At 33.1% G+C, this 10012-nt stretch overlaps 1 long non-coding RNA gene across 1 annotated transcript; it reads right to left on the bottom strand.

The window, feature by feature from the left end:
- Positions 1-3799: 3799 nt before the first annotated feature.
- Positions 3800-4537, bottom strand: LOC125874765 (uncharacterized). The gene is made up of 3 exons (XR_007447305.1): positions 4437-4537; positions 3935-3976; positions 3800-3841 (listed from the first exon to the last, which is right to left on the bottom strand). It is a non-coding gene; the product is annotated as an uncharacterized LOC125874765 (long non-coding RNA).
- Positions 4538-10012: the final 5475 nt, after the last annotated feature.

Raw genomic sequence — 10012 nt, 5'->3', positions numbered from 1 at the left:
TGTAATTTGATTAACATCAGAAATTTCATACTATGTTTTGGTGGTGACATGTAATTATAGCCTTTGTACTATATTTTTTTCTTATTGATGCAATTTCTCATTATCTTTCTTGTTTCACTATATCAAAGCATTTAGAGAAGTGAGAAGTCATATAATATTTTACGAACATTTTCTTACTGGGTAAACCGAAAACCGATAACAACCAAAAATCGATAAACCGAAAATCGATAAAAAAAAATATCTTATTGATTTGTTATTGGGTTAGCATATTTAAAAATGAAAATTGATAAACCGAATCGGTTATAAATAAAACCAAACCAAACCAAACCGACAGATGTACACCCTTACTTTTAATACATATTGCAGATTTATCATAATATTGCTATGTACTGCTATAAATGCTAATAAATAAAAACGTATCGCTAGAATCAGTAATTATTTATTAAAAGATACCCATCCAAGTAATTTTTTGTTACTTTATTGTATTTATTTGAAATTACCCTTAAAACAAATTTCATCTTCACTTTGTTGTCGGATCTTCATATCCCTTTTTAGAAAACAAGGTTTCCATCTCATCCATTTCACCTTTGCCGAGTTTCTCTTCCAGTTCTGTTGATTGTTGTGTCCAAACGCACACACGATCTTATAAGTAATTCAAATTTTGAAGTTCAGATGTTGTATCCAATTAGACAAGTAAATTAACTATTTACTAACTTAAACTAGTGTTAATTATTTATTCAAGTACTAAAATCTCAAGGTTATTTATTATGATTAACTAATACTAAAATAAAAAGAGGCTTGCTAATGAATAATTAACACGACGAAGAGATATATTTTTACATTATCGATGCGATGAGATCGATCTAGGGTCATGGATTTACTAGCAATCGATTTGAGTAATCACTTGAACTCACTTTGATTTTTTTTTTATTGGGTTGATATCACTTATTGAGCCTTTTTCTGACAACTCTAAAATTACTGGACTATTCCTAATGCCTACATTTCTGTGGAAGTGCCGATAGATTTTTATATGTATCAACTAAGTAAGGCTAAATGGTATATTTCTATTTTAGTAGTGTATCGTTCCCCTTTCTCTATAAGGGTCATAAACAAGCCCTTCACTTTGTTTTATTACACTCAGAATTCACTCTTTCAAGCCTAATTAACGAGCCACAAATAGTTGTATTAATAGTTGGCCAAATAATCAAAACAGTTAAGATAAAAAGAAAAAGTAGTAAATAACCAAACAGTCGTAGCACGACCATAATAATCTTAACAAGTCAATTCTTTTTATAATTATGCGGTTACCATTTGTTTTTTGAAGCATCTCCTTCCTTTACATCAAAAGCTCTCGAAAGAGATGCGAATGAAACTATATCGTTTAGATCAGTTTCTTTTTCTATGGATGAACCTACTATTTAATAAATAAAATCCTTTCAATTCCAAAGCAAAAAAATAATAATTATGTGGTTACCATAACCCTACACATTTTGCAGTTGATCTATTTAACTTGAACCATTATGAGAGCTTGTCTTGGTGTCTAACTCAGTTCCCACAAAGATGGTGTTCCTTGCTTTTCAAATCCTGTAATTCAGAGCTACAACTACAGCCACTACCAGTTCCCTACATACCCTTGAAAAAATCCTACCAGTCTTCATATGGTTAATCCATCCAAATATTGTCAGCCTTCTGAGCTATGTTCCAAACATATTTGACAATTGCATGTTCATTACATTATACATGTATAGTTTGTGATCCCTAGCCTCCTTCTCACTTTAATCTGCACACCAATTTCCATGCCACAAGAGGTAGTTTAGTAGTGCTGTTCACTGTCCCATCCCAAAGAAAATGATACTCACTTTTTTTTTTAGTCAGCATAAAATAAAATAGAATGACACATTTTCATATTTAGTAGCAATTCAACTATTTTATCCTTAATGAAATAATTTATAGTCACACAAACATTTAGACAAGTCAAACTAATTCATATAAAATGAGACAAATGGAGTATTAATCCTTTTGAGACCAAGTCAAAGCTATATTGGTGTGTCTGCATGATAAATTTAAGGTACCAATGTTATCACAGTGCTATTCAAGGCGCAAAAACATCTGCCCAGTATTGAAAAAGTTCCATTACCTCTACTTTATAAGTTCTTCATTCCTTTACAAAAGGCCAACAATCCTTGATGAATTGAAGAATACATAATTTACTCTATTATGCAATAAATTAGGCTTCTTTACAACCTTTGTTCATAGAAATAATATAGATACATTTATTCACGTACCTAGAAGCTGATGAGATGTTGCACTCATATCTTATTTGTTGACTTTGCATGCCCTTATACTCTATATTAATGCATGCTCAATGTATAACTAACTTGGAAGAGTCTCCACAAATATTTCTACGACCAACCAATGTCTGGAAGGCCAATATTCAAATCAGTCTCCATCCTGCTACACTTATCCTTTTCTGTCAGTTGGGCTGGTCGTGTTAGCTCAACCGGTAGTTCTAATGCTGCTGGCCTTACTCCTCCACACTAGCAACATCATGATTTTATAAGAATTGTCAACAAAAACACATGTAGCTGAAGAGTTTATGTTTGATGGTGAAAGAAATATTTACATAATAACTCGTCTTCAATGTGGAGAATCAACCCGTCCCCAACAAGGTGAAAGTTCAAGTACTTAACCAATTGAGTTACTAAGATTCCCACATAATAAGTCGTTGATAAAGTAAATCTCGATGTTAACTATCAAGATTATGATAACAGATTGATTATGTATCACAATTTTCATCACTACATGGAAGGCTTTCTTGTAAATATATTGACAAGACCAAGGATAAATTGTACTCTCTCCGTTTTAAAAAGAGTGGCCTAGTTTGACTTGATACGAAGTTTAAGAAAAATAAAAGACTTTTAAATCTTATGGTCCTAAATTAAAGTTATGTCAAATGTACTAAATTGCCTTTTAATCTTGTGGCCTCAAAAATTTCACGTGGAAAACTGAAATTAAAATGTTACCAATAAAAGGAAATAGGTCATTTTTTTTAAACAGACTAAAAAGGAAAGGAGGTCATTCTTTTTGAAACAGAGGAAATAGTAATTTATCTTCTATAACTTGTTTAAAATTTACTTGTAGCGTAAAAAGTCTTTACATGCACGGATAGTGTATACAATAATTTTTTATTTATTGGATCTAAATTTCTTTAGCAAAATTGTCAGTCATGGTTGCACAGTTTACTCTTAACGCTTGAACTTGCAAACTAGTGATTTTGCGTGTTGAAATGATATGCTGCTCGAACTCTTTAAAAATATTATTATATCGATCAAATCCTTTAAAAAAGGCACTTTTCAAGGATCCAACAGACCCATGCATCGACATTTGAAGAAGTCCCAGCAACATTTTCAATATGTGGATACTAGTTAGGGGAAAGAGGAAATATTGAACGGGTAACTACATGAGTCGTCCTATAAACATAAGCTTCCACTTGACAAGGTGATATGTTATTCCTCTGTTTGTTTTAATTTGTTTGTTAGAATATGCTTTGACACGAAATTTAAGAAAGTAAAGAAAACTTTTGAATCTACGGTGCTAAACTAAAAATATGTAGGATGTACTAAAATGCTTTTTAATCTTGTAGTCTTAAACATGTCAAAGTTGAAACTAAAAAGTTGTCAAAAAATTGAAAAAGACATTCCTTTTGAAACAAACTATAGAAAAAAAGTAAGACACAAATTAAAATAGATAGTATTATTATTAATTCAAATAAAAAAGGAAGATTTATGGGAGAGTTCACCTTTTCAGATAACCTTGCATTTTCTTCACGCAATAGTCTCTCCTGCACAAGAGGAAAACAAAAGGGTGTTTGCTAATTCAGTGAAATTAAATTAGCAAGTACTAGTAAAATTGCATTGAAGTTGTATCATCATACCCTTTCTTTTAGCCATTGTATTTCGTCCTTGAATAATTGAGACTAGAAAATGACCAACATAAGAATTGGTTAACCAATGAAGTCAAATCATGTAAACATGTTAAGCTGAATTGCATATTAATTACTTTATCTGTCTCAATTTATATGATTCACTGTTCTTTTAAGTCAATCTCAATAAAGAATAACACATATCTATATTTTGTAACACTTTTAAACACAAATTTCTCTTTTTTTAAAAAAACTGACACTAGAAAATGACCAACATAAGAATTGGTTAACCAATGAAGTCAAATCATGTAAACACATGTTAAGCTGAATTGCATATTAATTACTTCATCTGTTTCAATTTATATGATTCACCATTCTTTAAGTCAATCTCAATTAAGAATAACACATATCTATATTTAGTAACACTTTTAAACACAAATTTCAAAATTCTTTTTTTCTTTTAAACTGTTTAAACTGCATGTCAAGTCAAACTATATGACGATGAGAGTAATACCTTTCTCGCCCTGATGATCTTCAAGCTTCTCTCCAGCTGGTTGTCGATCTCTTGAAGTTCATTCATTGAACATGATCCAATGCCTTGCCCCAAAATCTTCCTAAGCATTGAAATTCAATAGGCCAAGAAATTGTTTAAAAAGAGACTACATTCAAACTGAAAAACTTAACTGCTGAGACTGACTACAATACCGTCTGGAAATTTCAAGGATCTCTATCTTCTTTGCAATGTTTGCTGTTTCTTCCTTCAATTGCTGCAAATCATGAAATAAATTATGGAACAAAACCAACAACAGATGATGAGGTGCAACAATGAGGAATTTAAACCATAAATTTCATGACATTATTCCAGATGTTAACAAATGACTTCTACGAACTGTATATCAGTATATTTAGACAAAAGCCCAGATCACCAATATGGATTAATATCTTGCACTAGGCAATTCCAGTTGAATCATCATTATTTGCCAAGAATAGTAAAGATAAGATATTTCGGTGTAACTCAATTGTAAAAACGGGCTCATAAGAAGAGAATAGTCCAAGATCATATAAGGAGTTCATGTTCTCATCCCACAAATGGTGGGGACTCCACAATATAAGACAGGAACCCAACATTAGAAACAATGAATTAGGATGACCTGATTCTACTACTCTGTAAAGAAATGAATCTTGCGTCTAATTCAACCTCAAAAACTAACTCATAGGTGAGCTAAGTTGCTCGAACTCTTTACTTTTGATGCCGCACCCGTATTGACACAACATGAGTGTGGGATCCGTGTCCAATTTGGTCAACTGATGGGATATGACATAAGTATCCCCTAGACTGTGACCGAAATTTCAGAGACACACCTTAGCTAAACTAAGGTCCTATTACCCCCTGAACTCATTTTTTATATTATTTTGTACACCTTTTGGCTTATGTGCTACATTCCGTGACTCAGCGTGTGGGAGATATTTGGATGCCGCGTAAGCCGAAAAGGTGTACAAAATTATAAAAAAAATGGGTTCAGGGGGTAATAAGACCTTAGTTTAGTTAAGGTGTGTCTCTGTGATTTCAATAATAGTCTAGGGGGGTATTTGTACCTTTTTTCTATGATTCTTGGTACTTTGACCATAATCGATGGGGGTAAGTGTGGACAGTTTTAATGATTGTCTATAATCAATACAAAAGTTAATGTGAAATTGAAGAAAGTGAAATACCTTTTATAAAGAAATTTCTATGTCACTCCTTTTCCAAATCTCCTTCTAGGATTCTCCCATAATATCTCATAATTTAGGTTTTCTAACTCTATTTATAGATATTTTAATTATTTTTAGGCGAATCCCCACTTTCGTATCCCTACATGGATCCATATCTCATAATCTTAAAAATTAAATCATGAAGGATCCAACATCTAGATCCGCACCCGTATCAAACACCCACACTCGAGTCCAAACAACTTCATAGGTAAGTATTGTTCAAATCTTATAAGGAATCCTAAAGTTCTTGTCATTCACCGATATGAGATTAATTCCAATCATCACCCCCGCTCACACCCAAATCCAAGCAGTTGGATTTTCACTATTTGGTTTGGTGTGTACATTCATGGACTAAAGAATTTTCTACTCCTAGCTATAATTGCTCTGGACCTTCGGCCTATATAAAATTAATTCAGCTCTGATACCATGTCAAATCAATCAGTAAAGAAATGAATCTTGGGTTTAACTCAATCTTAAAAAAACTAGCTTATAGGGTGAGCATTGTTCAAATTCATATAAGAAGACTAATTACTCATTCTATATCCGATGTGAAACTCTTAAAACTCCCTTGCACACTCAGGTCTCGTTAAGTGGAGCATGAGCAATACAATATGAGGCCCCAACATCGGTGAATCAACAATTGAAACGGGTCTGACTTTACTATCATGTAAAGAAATGAAGGTCTAACTCAATCTCAAAAGCAAACTCATGAAGAAAGTGTTGTCATAGTCAATATAAGTAAACTATCAGTCTAATCAATGTGAGGCTTTAACCCACTCTAACAACCCTTTCATGTCCAGACCCAATCGGAGCGTGGACAATTGGGAGCCCAAATCGAAATGGACTTAGCTATGATACCATGTAAAATATATGACATTTGAGTTTAACTCAACCACAAATCTAGCTCATGAGGGGAGTATTTCCCAAGATAATATAAGGAATACATGTTCTCATACGACAAATGATGTGGATGTCCAACACCACAATCATCACCACCCCCCACCCCACCCCCACCACCCACACATTTAGATGATGTGGACATTTGGAGCGTGGATAATATAAGATGGGGATTAAACATCATAAACAATAAATTTGAATAGGCCTGACCCTGATACTTAAAGAAATAGATCATAGTACTACCTCAACCCCAAAATTAACTAATAAGTTGGAGATTGTCCAAGTTCATATAAGAAAGAAAGTTACTCATGTGAGGCTTGTTGGAGATTTTAAGATGTCAATGAAAAATGTATCTTTAGATTCCACCAAAAAAACACATTTTAGATTGCATCTCTGTCTCACCTTTTCATTCTCTGTAACTTTAATTTAGTGGTTTTGCCTCAGATTTTAGGGACTAATATACAACAAATACTCTTCTTCTTACCATCATTTATATATCAGTTTAAAAATAAAATAATGTTATATTGTGTGATTTGCTTTATTTGTTGAGTTTATCGGAGTCCTATAATTTATGTTGCCGCTATTCTATAAATGTTTTTTCGTTTTATCCTGGAAAGATATAGCCCAAATCTCAACAACAGTGAAGGGGTCACTACGACAAAAACAATTTTTAGCTGTAATAAAGAGACACATTAATAAAGAGTGTTAAATTCTTTATCGGCGGCATTAGTTAAGTGTCATTAGATTCAATGTCGCTAAAGGATTTAGGGACATACAAAGAGTGTTAATTGCCGCTAAAAATACATATTTAGCGGTAATTAAGCTATTGTCATTAATTAATTATCGCTAAAAATCATTTTTGATGTAAGTTACCATTTCTTTATGGACACATAAACAACTTGTTGACTTGGAATAAGTTTGTACTTTTAACTACCTTTCTATTTAATTGTTTTTCTGTTTATAAAAACAACCACTGGTTTATATAATTAGTATCCGAAACATAAATAATATACAACTCTTAACAAGAACACCCGAGAGAAATGTGATGCCTATCTTCTCCAAAAAAAATTGGGATATTGGGCAATGGGCATTCCCAAATATCAACATAATCCTATAGATCACTATGAGCCTACAGGATTTACAAGTTGTACCAGCTTCAAGGAGAGTTAAACTATTCTTCAGGAAGAAATACTAAGCAAAAGGATAAGAATATTACGACTGTACGAAATCATCATACGTTAGGGCAGAACTTTTCTTCTTTCAAATCCTGAAATTCTGCTCTTTCCATTTGTGCGTATTCAAAAGTCCTCTAGTCTACGATTGTTTGGGGTTTACGATTTTCCTTCCATTCTTTACTCTTTACATACTTGTATATATATAATTATATATACATGTATTGTTCAATGATGAAATACACAAAATTCTTTCATTCCTTTCTTTAAAGTAAAAATAAAAATACATTGTAAATATAGTGGACAAGTAAAAACGAACAAAGGAAATAGTAATGGAGATTGGCCGGGTAGTTGGTTATATTAGGCTAACCATAGTAATATAATCAGTACTTAGGTCACCATACAATTCCACATGTCATTTTCTTATTGGCTGATTAAATAACTAACTACTAGCATAGCAAGTACTGGTGTCCGGTGTCCACTTACTACTTTACCAACTTCACATATCTACACTCTTCCTCAAGTTGAGAATGAAAAATGTCCAAGACAGTCAAGGATCTATGGAAAGAACTTGAGCACAGATTTGGCCAGTCCAATGGAGCACAACTCTATCACCTGCGAAAGGAGTTGAGTGACTTGGTGCAGGATTCAAATGACATTGTTGGCTATTTCACAAAAATCAAAAGTCTCTGGGACGAGCTTGATTCTTTGAACAGTTCTGTCAATTGCTTATGTGACTGCTAATGTGGTGGAAAAGGAAAAATGGCTAAGTCTATTCAAGATGAGAGATTGATCCAATTTCTTATGGGTTTGAATGATGTCTATGCTTCTAGAAAGAGTAACATATTGATGCTCTCACATTTACCCTCTGTGAATCATGCTTACTCACTCTTAATGCAAGATGAAAAACAAAGGGAGGTGTATATGAGCACACAATATCTAGGAAACTCTATTTCTTTCTTGGCCACAAATCAGAACACTCTTGGTCAAAGATCTGGATATTATGAGTCTAAGGGAAAGAAAACCAATATTATTTGTTCTCGATGTAAGAAACCTAGGCATTATGTGGATAAATGCTATAAGATAATAGGTTTTCCAAGTGATTTCAAGTTTACTAAGACAAAGAGGTTTCAGGGAAGTCTGAAGAGCAATACTGCTTTCATAGAAGGAACACAATGACAAAGTAGAGCACATTTTAATAAAGAAGGACAGGGACAACATTTCACCCAGGATTAATATTCACAACTTATTTATATGCTTCAGAATGTGAGGGTGAATCAATCAGAAGGTTCAACTGATGATGCTTCAGTCAATGCAGTGACTTGTGTTGGTAAGGTTTTCAATAAAACACCTCATAAAGTTATTGATTTCAACCAAAGAACCTGGATATTGGATTCAGGTGCTATTCAACATATGTGTTTTAATTCAAAGATCTTCTTAGAACTTAATACTCTTAAGACTCGTGTATTTGTCGATCTTCCTAATTCTCATAGGGTCAAGATTACTCAAGTTGGAAATGTCCCTTTACATACTAAACTCATTTTGAAAAATGTCTTATTTGTGCCATGTTTCAAATATAACCTCATTTCAGTCTACAAGTTGTGTAAACAGTTAAGTTGCTTACTCATTTTTTCCTCTTTTGGTTGTTTTTTGCAGGGCCCTTCAACGAAGAGGCCTCTAGCATTTGGTAAAGCAAAAGCAGGGCTATATCTCCTAGAGTCAAGTTTCCAGTACCTTAAGAGTTTCATCAGCACATCAGTTAATTTGTGCAATCAAGAAAAATCTAGATGTCTTTCTGTTTCAAGCACTTTTTCAATTCTTGTAAAGAATGATTCTGATGTAAGGCTGTGGCACCATAGATTCGGGCATATGTCATTTCAATCAATAAAGAATATTTGATCAGTTCTTGTTTCTCCTCTTCATTTTAATTCTAATTGCAATATATGTCCCTTAGCTAGACAATTCAAGTTACCTTTTCAATCTAGTAATATCAGTTCTAAGAAGATCTTTGAATTAATCCATATTGATACTTGGGGGCAATACAAAACTTTCTCTCATGATGGATACAAATATTTTTTAACTATAGTGGATGACTATAGTAGAGCAACTTGCACTCATCTTCTAAAAACAAAAGGCAATGCTTTCATTGTCTTAAAGTATTTTCTGGTGATGGTTGAAAAACAATCAACGTCAAATCAGGTCCGACAATGTATTGGAATTGGGTGGAAGCAACCTGTCAACTGAATTTTTTGCATCACAAGGTATTGTT

This window comes from Solanum stenotomum, chromosome 8 (assembly GCF_019186545.1).
Source record: "Solanum stenotomum isolate F172 chromosome 8, ASM1918654v1, whole genome shotgun sequence".
Classification (NCBI taxonomy): Eukaryota; Viridiplantae; Streptophyta; class Magnoliopsida; order Solanales; family Solanaceae; genus Solanum; species Solanum stenotomum.
This window is presented reverse-complemented; position numbering and strand designations above follow the sequence as displayed.